Below are 12,553 nucleotides of genomic sequence, written 5' to 3'. Positions count from 1 at the left end.
AAAGAAAAATGCAAAATATTTAAGAGTTAAAATGAATCTCGGAGTTAGAGTTTGGCATCCAGCTGAGCATCACATACGTGATGTTCGCCAAAAATGTTCACATGTCAAAGTTTTCACACACGAAGAAATAAAACAAACATACTCGTATAGGAGGCAAAGAAAGTTGTTAGACAAGGCTGCCTGCCTGCTCGCAGGCACATAAAAACACATGGGCGTGGCTCAAAAACCTGACAGCTGTGCGGCTTATAATTTATGGCCAGGTTGCTTTTGCCGAGGCGGAAGTTCCATTTGCAGCACTCAGCTGGGAAATGACAAATGGCAAGAAATAAAAGCCCACGCAGACAGTTCAGTTCAGCCCAGTTCAGGGTATTTTTCCTAAAGATTGTGTCATTAAAAATGTAATTAAAGCACAACCTAGCCAGCCGGCAAGTCTCTCCTCTCTGGCTGTTTGCATGTTGGATAGACTGGCAAGCAGACAGGCAGGCAGGCAGACAGGCAGCTTGCCAAACCAAAATCAATCACATTAAATCAACACAGGGCACAAAAAATGTCATCAAAATCAACGCAAAGCAAACAAGTCGACAAAGGAACGCACCCACACCCGCCCGCACACACACACACGTGCACGGAGGGACAAAAATGGCAATAACAACAACATTGCACATTATCATTATTTTAATCAAAGTTGACTGCACTTGTAGCGCGCGCGTCTGAGCGATTGATATCACTGTCAGACACAAGCACACACACACACGCGCAGCCTGAACTTTCCCTCAGCCCACAAAAGTATGCTACACATTTTTATATAGCACAGACAGCGCGTTGAGGCGACCGACCTGCATGTCATTAAGCTATACGCAGACTTGCTGAAGACAACCCAAATAATCATTCATTTTGCGCGGATTCCTTTTTCCTCTGTCTTGATTTTCTGTTTTTTTTTTTCTCAAGCCAGCAACGGACGATAATCATTGGCAAGCACAAAGGACAGTCGTATGTGGTAAGCGGGAGTAGAAGGTATTACACCAATCGAAATGTCTGTGCTGGAAATAAAGCAAAGCACTCGCTGCTAGTAGCTTTAAGTATTCCGCTTTAAATATAATATATGTACATAAAAGGGTTCACTTTTGATTTGCAAAGGTAACCACAACAAACAAACATACAAACAAGAAAGAAACCAGCAAGTACTCTACATATAAAATGAAAGAAAAACTCTCAATATAACAGCCCAACTTAAGCTCGTTCGGCAACTGCTCTGGCCCGCCCCTTAATGACAACGCATGGCATAAAGAAAAGGTACAAATTAAGTAGACTTAAATGCGCCCCAAAAGCTTGCCTTTCCGCCTCCCCATCCACCTCCTGAAGACCACGAGCTTGGCGTTGATAATTGAAATGAAATTTTCTGCCAATGTGGCTTGGCAAACACCAAGCATAGCAACAACAACAAAAGCACAAAAACAGCAGCAACCACAAGCCAGGTAATCTTTGCCAACAGCCAAGCACAGTATACAATACTGTTTAACTAGGTGCATAAAACAAAATGTGGCAATTTTTAGAATAATGATTAAGAAAAAGAGAACCCTTACGAAAGTTAAACAATGGGAATGAAATGCAATTCAATTGCACAAATACATTGAAACACTTGAATTTAGAAAGTAAAGCAGGTTTTTCAAATTGTTCATGAAGATTCCATGTTTTTTCTAAGAATTAAAGTGTTTCTTGGACTCGATTTGAGCCTTTAATACACACCTTCGCTTAATAGTTACGGTTTTTCAATTTAAAAGCATACAGCTTAAATATATTCAACAAAATATATTGTGGTTTTCTTTAACCTAAATAGTGAATTGAGAAATACAAGTAATAATTTGCGTTAATTTTAAATATTATACGAATGACAAGCTCATAAAGAAGTTAAACCCGTAATTTATGGCATATTTTATCCTCAAAATTGAATTATTATTATTTCTTTATTTAAGATCCTGGGTTGGCCAATTACTACATTTTATGATATTGATTAATCAATCAATTATAATGATTGCGGCACGGCTCGAAGCCAGAGAACATACTCTGGACCACATTATTTGAGTATTTTTTGCACAATAACTAAACAAAAATGTCTGCACTTATATAGACACATTTTTCCACTGTACCTTGTGCTTTGGTCTTTGTTTGTTTCTACATCTTTTGTCGCCCTCTATGGCGTGGCAAGTGGCAGGGTTGCCACTACATTGGCAGGCGCAGGCAACCGCTTTATTAAGTATTCATTATTGTCAACTTTGATTGTACTTTGTGACTGGACTGACTGGTGGAGGAGGATGAGGAGGCGGGAGGGAGGGGCAGCTACATAGTAAGTAAGCGCAATGAGTGAAAAATTACTTTGCGCTTTGTTAGCTTTTTGTTGCTTTGCGACAGGTGCTGAACTTCCTTGTGGGGGGAGTGCGGTTTGGGGGTTGAGGCTGAAGTTCTGTGGGCTACTTGGTTAGGTAAAACATTAATTGCCAACAGCATTAATGTTTATGTAATTAATTTCAATGACTGGATTTAGTTTCTTATACGTTTGTTTCCCCTAAAGCGCAAAGTGTTTCAAAAAGTTATGCTTTTCTAAATGTTGTTGTTGGCATTGTGGTCGCTTTATTGCCGTGTTGTTAGTTGTAGCACTTAAGGAACTTTTACGCAAAAACAGAGAAAATCAATAAGCAAAGCCATAAAGCATTCGTAATACGCAATAAATAAATTCATGAGCCTAGCCACAAAGGCGACCATCCAGAAACATTGCTTGGAATGAGAATTGGCAGGATGTCTCCGTCTGCCTCAGTCTGCACTCCAGTGACATTTCTCAAGTCGCTTCTGGAAATTGAAACCCACTTCAGCTTCTTCTGACTCCCCACTTCCAAAATGCGAAAAAGATGGCGCGCCGATTTATTTGCCCGGCTGCAGGCAAAGAAAGTTAGACAGCCGTAATTTACTGCCGCTCGCAATTGCGATGCTGAGTGGCTTTTAAGTTGCCGCAATTAGTGCAAGCGCCCGGCATAAGCAAATTCATAACACACTTGCCTTTCGTGCCCCATGGAATTATGTCCACAGAAACCAAAAACAACACCACCGCCTCGCAGACAGACTATGCAAGTTGACTCGACGATGAATGTCTTCTTTAATGAATTGCATTTGGCAGATAAAAGTATTTATATGTACGAGTATATAGAAAGCATGTACTCTGCTGATTAGTATACGCTAATTAGGCGCAGCATTGACGGGCGGGTAACCATAAAAGATTACTTCTCAGAGCGAGAAGTTCAGCGAACACAGCATGTATAAAGGTTAAGAATTACTGAGTTCAACACAAAGATGAAGAATAATTGCTTGGTTCTAAATATTATGTTGCATTCATAAAGTGTACATAAAGAAAAGAAATAATGAGAGAGAAGGTATATTAACATTGAAACTCTAAATTAAATTTTAAAAACATTAAAAAAAGGTTTAAGTTATTTCTAAACAAGAAAATAATGCTAAAGTCGAGCGGCCTCAACTCTAAAAAATTTCATTAATTAACTTAAATGTAAAATATTATACAATTTCAGCAGCATACATTTACATCAGAATCGGGTCTATGTGTGTTTATATGCGTGCGCAAAGTTAAGTTAATTCCCCCACCGTGATGGATTCGTTATTAGATATTTTTGTCATTTTTAAGGCTGTTGTATTTCTTTAGTTTTATTTAGTTTAAGTTCTCTATTGTATTGATTTTTTTTATGTACATCGACTGCATTGTTTGTCTATTAAATAAATAAATAAACTGAAGCAGCACCAACAAATACAGCTGCGGGCAAAAACAATTGCATACTTTTTTGAACAATTTCATAAGCTATTTCTTCAAATTCTCAACTGGTTAAGGCCACATTCAATTAACATTGCGCCCATAAAGTTCATTTCCTTAAGAAAAATTCCAATCTTCATTTATAAAGTACTTTTTTTTTCATATAATTGCTTTTTTTATTTTTTGCTTAATCACAGAATTTATTTTCTTGTTTGTTACGGATATAAATGTTTTTTGTTGTTAATTTGCATCTTTGTACAAAATTTGGAGTCTCTAGCTCTTATAATTTCGGAGATATAGGGGGAACCCGATGGAAAGTCAAAAAAAATAACAAACTTGCATAACGTACACACATAAGGCATCTTTATGCAACATTTTTGTTCGTTACGGATATAAATGTTTTTATACCCTGTACCCAAAGGGAGAAAGGACGAGTTTGTTCAGTTTTTCTGATCCACCTCCCCAATCCCCCCCTATTCGTGATTTTCTATAACTCACGTAATTCTTGAAATTTTGAACTAAAGTTTGGTAGACACATCCAGTTAGTGATGATATATCAGAAAGAAAGTTATAGCCATATAACCAGGCCCAATGCACACATACATACATATGTACAAGTACACAACACGCAAAGACACGGTTCTGATGTAAATGTACGTATGCATGTATCGAATATTTTATATTTAATGTAGTTAATTAATTAATTAATTTAATTTATTTTTTGTGGGGTGGTACAGGGTATTTAAGAGTTGAGCATGCTCGACTTTAGCATTCCTTTCTTGTTTGTATTCTTTTATATATCGCAAAAAGCTAAATTGAAGTTCGGTGAAGAACTGAAGATTTTTCAAATAAACTTTAGACATAGTTTTCCCTTCATTGGAGCTTAAATTTTCAAAAATTCCTTCTTAGTGCGCACCTACACTATGATAGGATACTTGACCCTATTTCAGCTTTCTAGTTTTTACCGATTGGACTGTGGGCTGTTGACGCGGTTTCCCTTTGTACCACAACATTTTTTTACAGGAGAACTCTTATATTTTAGGCCCCAAGAAGAACTTCAAAAAACCAAGTATGCAGTTTTTCTTGAAATTATTCGGAGAGTATACAAACTAAGTTTAAATCGGTTGGAAAATGCAGATTTTTCATATAAACTTTGGAGCCTATTTTTGCCCCTTTGGAGCTAGAATTTTCCAAAAGAGTCCAAATTTGAGCTTCCTAGCTTTTACCGACAAACTGTTTTATATATATATATATATATATATATATATATATATATATATATATATATATATATATATATATATATATATATATATATATATATATATATGCAATACAGTCTTATAAAATCCAAATAATCCCACAAACAGTTTAAAACGAAATACATGCTTGTATGAATAAAATGTGTAGGCGAAGCAGCGCAATACTTTACAACAAATCCAGTCGAAATTTCATCTTAATTATTTATGTTTTTACAAATATGATTTCAAATCATCTTAGAGCTTATGGTTTGCCATACAACTGTCTATTAAATGCTGTTGGAAGTTCCAAGCTCTGTAACACTCAAACAAACAATAAGTTAGTTCCGTGAAATGACTGCTTTCGTGTTTTAAATTGTCAAAACATATCCCTGAAATGGATGTCAGTTATCGAATATCAAGGCTGTGCCAATTGCTCGCCTTTGCCAGCAAATGTTTTAATTCATTCGAGTCTGACGCTGACAGCGATGACATCATCTTCAAATACGTACACATTTACGACCGAATTATTCTTGAAAAAATAACAATCGAATAATTCTGCAATAAATAATAATACTTATGTAATATCACCTTATTGCTAAATATGCGAGGCATCACACTAAGCACTACAAATGCTGAGTGTTTGCATGAGAAAAACATTTAAGAGCAATGAAATTTAATGAGTAAAAAGTGGGGCATGAAAATCGATGAAGCCACTAGCTGGGGCAGGCGGGGAATTGGCGGTAGCCGCATGCCTAAAAATCTACTATACTCGTATACTTGATGTATTTTTAATTGCTGCATACATTACAATAGATTTGCATTACATCATGACCATATGATGTAAGACACAAAAAAAAAGAAGCCAAAAACTGAGCAGCTTCTACGCACACAGATACACACGATGGCATACATTTGTGTGTGAATAAATATTCATTACTGTGTGATATTGAGGCACATGCAAATATTTGTTGTTGTTTTGCAGGACACAAAAAAGGGCTTCAAGTGACGCCCACGCAATGAACAAAAGCCCTACACGCTCGTGTCCGCAACTCACGTCCAACGAGCTTTGAATGAACTCATTACTTCGCTATGGTCTTCCCCCTCCAGCACCCCCTCCCCACCTTCTGAAAAAAAGGCAAAAATGTTGACACTGATTTCTGTCTCTCGCTACAGCGCCCAAATGAATGGCTTGGCTTTTAATTTGATGACCCACTGAAAAATGCGTGCCGAAAATGATGAAAAATTTTGCACGCGACTCTAAAGAGTATGCGTACTAAACGCAATGACCCCTCTAAGCCACTCGACTTAATATTGTTGTTGTTCTCAAGCTCTTGAAATATGTTTCGTCATAAATTTGTTTGCATATCGAGGGGCTGCTTGACGGTCATGTCCCAGACTTATTTATGCGCACAAATTATGTGGCATTATTTTAAAATATTAACTTAAAGTTATATAATATTGTTCACCACCACCAGCACCATCAACAACAGCATTAACAACAAGTGGCCTCTGGCGCCTTTAATAATTGTTTTGTTTCCTTTAACTTGCAGTTTTAGGAGCCACTCGTCATGTTTGTTTGTTCGCGCTAGGGATGGCCAACCGAATTGCAATTGGTTTTAAAGTATAAAAGTACAATGAAAACACCCATATAGAATATATATAAATTGAACATAAATATGAATGGAATAATAAAAGAATTTCTTTATTATTTTATAATATAAGTAGATATCGAGTATTGACATTTTCTTGCAAGAACTACAACTTTCTATTTAAAAAACAGGAGTAGCAACTAGAAACTTGTAAAAAATTCGCAAAGATATAGAAAAGTTTTAAAGCATATGTAAAATATGTGTCTTAATAGAAAACATAATAATATAATAAGAAATTTTTTATCTTTATTAAAAAACGCACATTTTTTATAAGAGCTCTCGAAGTAAAAAAGCAAACTAGTTTTAATATTTTGACAATTTTACGATATGTAAGAGAACAGATATTTTCAAAAACAGCTACGTTTGGACTTTGAGGACACCAGTCCATCCTTAAATGTAATAGCTTTCCCGTTGAACACTAAACAATGACGATAAGAAATGTCCTTTAACATTTGTTAAACATGCCATCACCTCTCTTATAATTTCATACTAATATTTGTTTGATTAGATCAGGATTAGCTTTGGTGATTGAAAGAACAGAATAAAATTACTTGTTTGCTTTAGAGCAAAAACACCTCTCTTAATATATTTCAAATTATATATTATCTATATGCTTTTTGCGTTTTTGATAAAGTTTCAAGACTTTCTCTCAATACTCAAGGATTAATCACGCACTTCGTGCATCTCTAGTCCACATTGTCTGTTAAATAAAAGTTCAGAGGGTACTTTGGCGTGTCGTAGGTTCCCCAGCGCGCATTTTAGACAAAATTAAATTTTCAATTTCTTTTTTGTAATCATTTCTGTTGATATCCAAGTTTCGTGCACGCACATACATACGCACGCGCAAATAAAAAACGCTCACTCATACCCACACACACACACACGTGCTGATGGCAGCCACACATTACTGTGGGGAATCGTCCTCCCACATCCACCCCATCAGAGTGCTGCCCGGTCTGTAGGTTTTTGCTGTACATTTGTTCGAGAGTTTATAAAATTAATTTGCTTGCGGCGAGCACCGAGTCAGCTCCATTAATAAGTGGCCAGAGCACTCATTTTATTTTGTTTTTAAAAGTGCTGTTGCTTTCATTTTTCCATTCGCAGAACAGAACAGACGTACGGTGTCTGTGTGTTTAAAAGACAACGAAAAACAGATTTCATTTCTATTGACTTTCAACGATTTAATAATGTATAAATTGCGTCGCTGGGGACTTGGATAGCGACTCGCATATCAGTCGTTTCTTATATTCATTGTTAAAGTGTGTGTGTGTATGAGAGAGAATTGATTGATATGCAAAACCTGCGAAAGGAATCTGCACAATTTTTTGTCTAACGACGAAGAGAAGGAACAAACAATCTCCTAAATTATGTATACACGTCGGTAGTCAATTTAAGCAGACTTTGAAGAAAGTACGTGAGGAAAATAGAACAGTACGATTGCAAAAAGGCCGTTTCCTATTAAACAAATGGAAAACTTCATCCAATCTAAAACATACAAAACAAAAACGCTGTCAATTTTTTTAGCTGTTGCGAATTTACGCGAATGAGCCGACACAGTTTCTTTCTCAAAGTCGTAAAAACTTAAGAGTATAAACCTAGATAAACAAGTTTTTTTTGTTAGCGGTGGAGGTTGACTCTTAGTTTGTGAGAATATCAAAACTTTACGAGATATTATGCCTATAAAAAATGATTCTTTTTATTGATGACGCATGCGAACCAATCAGTATTAAAGTCTTTAAAAATACACAAATAATTCTACATTGTACCTACCCAGGAAAAATCCCAATAGAGCTAGTGGCCAAAAGTAGTAATGCCAAATATTTGTGCTTACCTGGTGATCTGGTTAATATCCTGGAAGAAGATTAAAAAAAAGTGCATTTAATACTATTAATATGTTAATTAATGCAAATGAGTGTTTTCATTTAATTCAGTTAAACTTAATTAGTGTTTTAATATCCTTAATCTGTTCAGCTTTTAACCAGAAGCAATTAAATGCAGAACAAAGCAGCAAAAAACTGAAGCTTAATACACATATAATTCTCTTCTGTTGCATCAACAACTGTAATAAAATGTTTTGATGGAAAAATGCTACTTATGTAATTTTTATCCCATCGACATTGCAATTCCATTAAAGGATAACAAATATGTAGAAACATTTCGCTCTGCTCCTTCATTATTAAAATAGCATGCTGTACAAATTTTAATCAAGTTGGAATTGCAATGGCATCATGTTTCATGACGTCACGACGAAGAGAAAACACCATTATATAAATATATCTACATTAAGTAAATGTGAAATTTCTATGCTATTTTGGGCCTCAAAATTACAACAGAAAATTCTATGAATTTTAATTAATATTAGGCTAAAGCGAAAATCGAGCAGAAAAATGCACAATATGCCGCACAGAGCACAATCCAAAACAATAATGAGCTAATAATGACAACAGGAAAATCAAAGCATGCGTTATTAAAAATGCGAAACGTACAAAAATCAATTGAGCGTAAATTGACAAAATTTTTGCACAAGCCTGTTATAATAGACGGCGGATTAATAAAACGACAAAAGCGGAAATCGAAAAAGGGGGAAAAAAATTAGGTGATGAAATAGACAAAACACGTCAATATACAAATAATCAACTCTTATCGTTTCCGTTTATATGTGCCTTTGGAAATTTGATGAATAATAACAATTAATTTATTACCTTTGATTTTGTTAACGAGTTTATTTTTATTTATTTCGCCTAGCGACGGGGCTTTAAGCTTGATATGTTTGAAAGAGTATTATGTACATTTTAGGCATTTTCTTTTAACGATTTTGTATTTAGTTACTTATTTAATAAATTGCATTTTTTAGTGAAGTGTATGATTGGTTTTAAGTTGTCTATAGTTTGGTTTGAGCGGATTTAGTAGATTAGAGGCAAATGCTAGATTAGAAGTTTAAAAATATTTTTTTGACGCAGCTTTTTTGATTCTTTTTGTAGAAAATTCATAATAATACTATATTGATTATTGTTTGTGTTTATATTGTTCCAATAAAAAAAAAACTTGTTCGGTTAAAAAGATAATGATTGTTGTTGTCATTTGTGTTGAAGTTGTTTGTAATGAGGGAATTTGTAAACAGACTTGGGGCCAATATAAGTTTACTTTAAGAACGAAAAGCGATGCATCTGATCAAAATGAAGTGTAAATCAGTCTTGTTTTAAGAACACCAAAATAAACTTACTTATTTTCAACAATACGATAGGCAAATAAATATAAGATAGTACGGAAACAGTACTGTCAAGGAGGAATTATTTTGTCGTGCGAATAAATGCCTTTTTAGCTCTTTTCTTATACGTTGTTGGATAACATTTTCACTTAAATAATATCAATATATATTTCAATTTAAACCCTGATTCGAAGCGTTCAAAACATAAATAAATTAACTATATATCCATTAGTACTAAATTGCCAAAATTTTTCATCAATTTATAATTCTTATGAAGCCTTTTAAAGTACAAACAAAATGAATTAGAATAAAAATCTGTTGTATTGCTGAGTGTAGTGTAAAATGAATAATGCCAACTATTGGAATTCTCACTTTAAAAATAATCAGTATATCAGCATTTTTAGCGCCAATTAAAATTGAGAGGAGCCCTTCAAACATTTAAATAATGTATATATGTGTACTATATGTATTTAAAATGAATATAATTAGTTTTTGTTTGCTTTCCTGTGGCTATTTATTGCGCTTAGTCAGCTATGAAAAGAGAGGGAATTAAATTATTCATTTAAATGAGGGCATTAAAAAGTTAGTTTTAATGGTTGCTTTAATGAGTAAGCACATATTGACATTGCCACGTAGCGTATACGCAATGCATTTGATTAAAACTGCGCTTGCAACGACCCAGCCCCCAGCACAGCCCGCCCCCTCGTCAGCACTTGAGGCACTCAGCGAGACGAGGCGCAGCAACAAGTGGCTAATGCTAATTACAACCAACGGCGGTTGGTTTTGTGCGCAGCAAGGGCGGCCTTCTGTGGCCGACAAGGTCAGTACAATAATGGCAAAGCAGCGACAGCAGTTTGTTTGCCTTGGCAGAGGCGTGTCAGGCGCCATGAGTGTGCCAGGCAAGACCTTTACGGGACAACTGTTGGCCAACAACAATTTATGAAAGCTTATATATGTATATAACCGACAGTTGATCTCGGTGCATAGCAAATGCTAAAAGTACATACAGTATATCGAATATGTAATGCATGCATATTTTATTTGTTGCCATCATCTTGTTTGCTATGCAAAAAGAATTGGCTCAATAAGCTCAAGTAAATGCGATTTACGATTGCAAAGAACAAAAGTAAACTGCAGACAGAAGGCAAACGCATACACACACTCACACACACGCATTCTCGCAAAATACGTAAGATGGCAGCCAAATTGGCATAAGCTGCTTTGGCAACAGCCACTCACACACATGTACACACACGTACACGTTTGTGCCTAGAAGTATGCAAAGTGAAAGTATCTAGGCGTAGAAATACAATAAAATGGTACAGAAACATGGAAAGAGAAAAACCAACTGAAATTTATGTACACATGTATATTTATGCTCACACCTATTCATGCCTGCCCCCCGTCTCTTTTATTTTATTTACAGATTTTCGAAACGCATTTCTAGGCAGCGTCGTCGCCCTCGTCGTCGCTTGTCGTCCTGGAGAGTTTAAAGGAAACGCCACCGGTAGAGCTGGGAAATGCGATATAAACAGCACCTTGGTTTAGGGAGTACATAAACAAAATGGAGTCTATTGTAAATATGCTGATAAGTGCCAAATCAAGTGACAACGATGTGAAAAGTGAAAAGCGCCGCGAACGTTATAGTAGTGGGTGGTGGGTGCTGGCACAGACAAGACGCGCCTTTGCTACAAGCAGGCCCTAAGCAATCGGCTAAAACTGCTTGTCAAATCGTTGATATCAAATATTTACAACAAATTGTGCGTGTGTCCGTACGTATATGTAAGTATGTATGTGTATGTGTGTGTGTGGGTGAGGGTGTGACTGAGCCGCATTCACAACGCCTCCGGGCGAGCTCTGGGAGAGCCAGGCAGCAAGTGCGCCACATTGCGCGCTTTATTCGCGGCGTGACCAATGCGGGAGGCGCGAGAAACGGGGAAGCATCAGTTGACATTCAACGAGCGGCAATTTCTAAGACATTTTGTCATTTACAATTTGTATGCGCGTCCGATGCGACAACTAAAGCTAACAACTGGGCCAACAATGGTAACAGGGACAACAGTGTAGTTCGATCAACATTATTTCATGAAATTGCTAAAACAAGAACCAAAGAAATGTTCCATTAGATTTAATAGAAAAGCCAACTTACAAAGGACAAATCCGATTTAGACTTAAACTTGGAGTAGCTGAACACTTTTCAAAACATTGCTTTAACAAGCTGCTTAACATTCATGGAATAATTTGAACTTTCTACCGAATTCGGGAAAGTTTTTCAGTTTAAAAAATGCAGAGTTCGAAAAAATACCAATTCAATTTTGAAAGCAAAGATTGACATTCTTTGAATAACCATTTCAATCCAAGCATGATTTTATTGAAACCTCAAAGGAACAGACTGATTCTTATCGCTGGCAGGCAATCTAAATTATGACTAGGGAACATTTTTAATTCGACTTTTCATTGTTTTAATTTATTTATCCTTAATAGCATTTTAATTTGAAAAGCGTTTCTACTTGTCTGCAAAAGTGCAATTCTCAATTGCTATTTATAATTTATTCCAAGTACTTGAGGAAATGAAATTGAAATGTAAGATGATATTGAAAAGTGGCATACCTATGTAGCGTCTGATTGCAGTTTCTGGTACTTC

The 12,553-nt window shown here is 35.8% G+C and overlaps 1 protein-coding gene across 1 annotated transcript in view; it reads left to right on the top strand.

Annotated features, from left to right (window-relative positions):
• The window catches only part of LOC115632490 (neuropeptide Y receptor type 6), a 48,526-nt gene extending 37,114 nt beyond the window's left edge, over positions 1–11,412 (top strand). Inside the window, exon 3 of the mRNA XM_030529667.1 lies at positions 11,336–11,412. The gene's annotated coding sequence lies outside the window, so the exon portion shown is untranslated. The remainder of the gene's footprint in view (positions 1–11,335) is intronic.
• Positions 11,413–12,553: the final 1,141 nt, after the last annotated feature.

Source organism: Scaptodrosophila lebanonensis, unplaced genomic scaffold (assembly GCF_003285725.1).
Source record: "Scaptodrosophila lebanonensis strain 11010-0011.00,11010-0021.00 unplaced genomic scaffold, SlebRS2 tig00001415-arrow-pilon, whole genome shotgun sequence".
NCBI lineage: Eukaryota > Metazoa > Arthropoda > Insecta > Diptera > Drosophilidae > Scaptodrosophila > Scaptodrosophila lebanonensis.
This window is presented reverse-complemented; position numbering and strand designations above follow the sequence as displayed.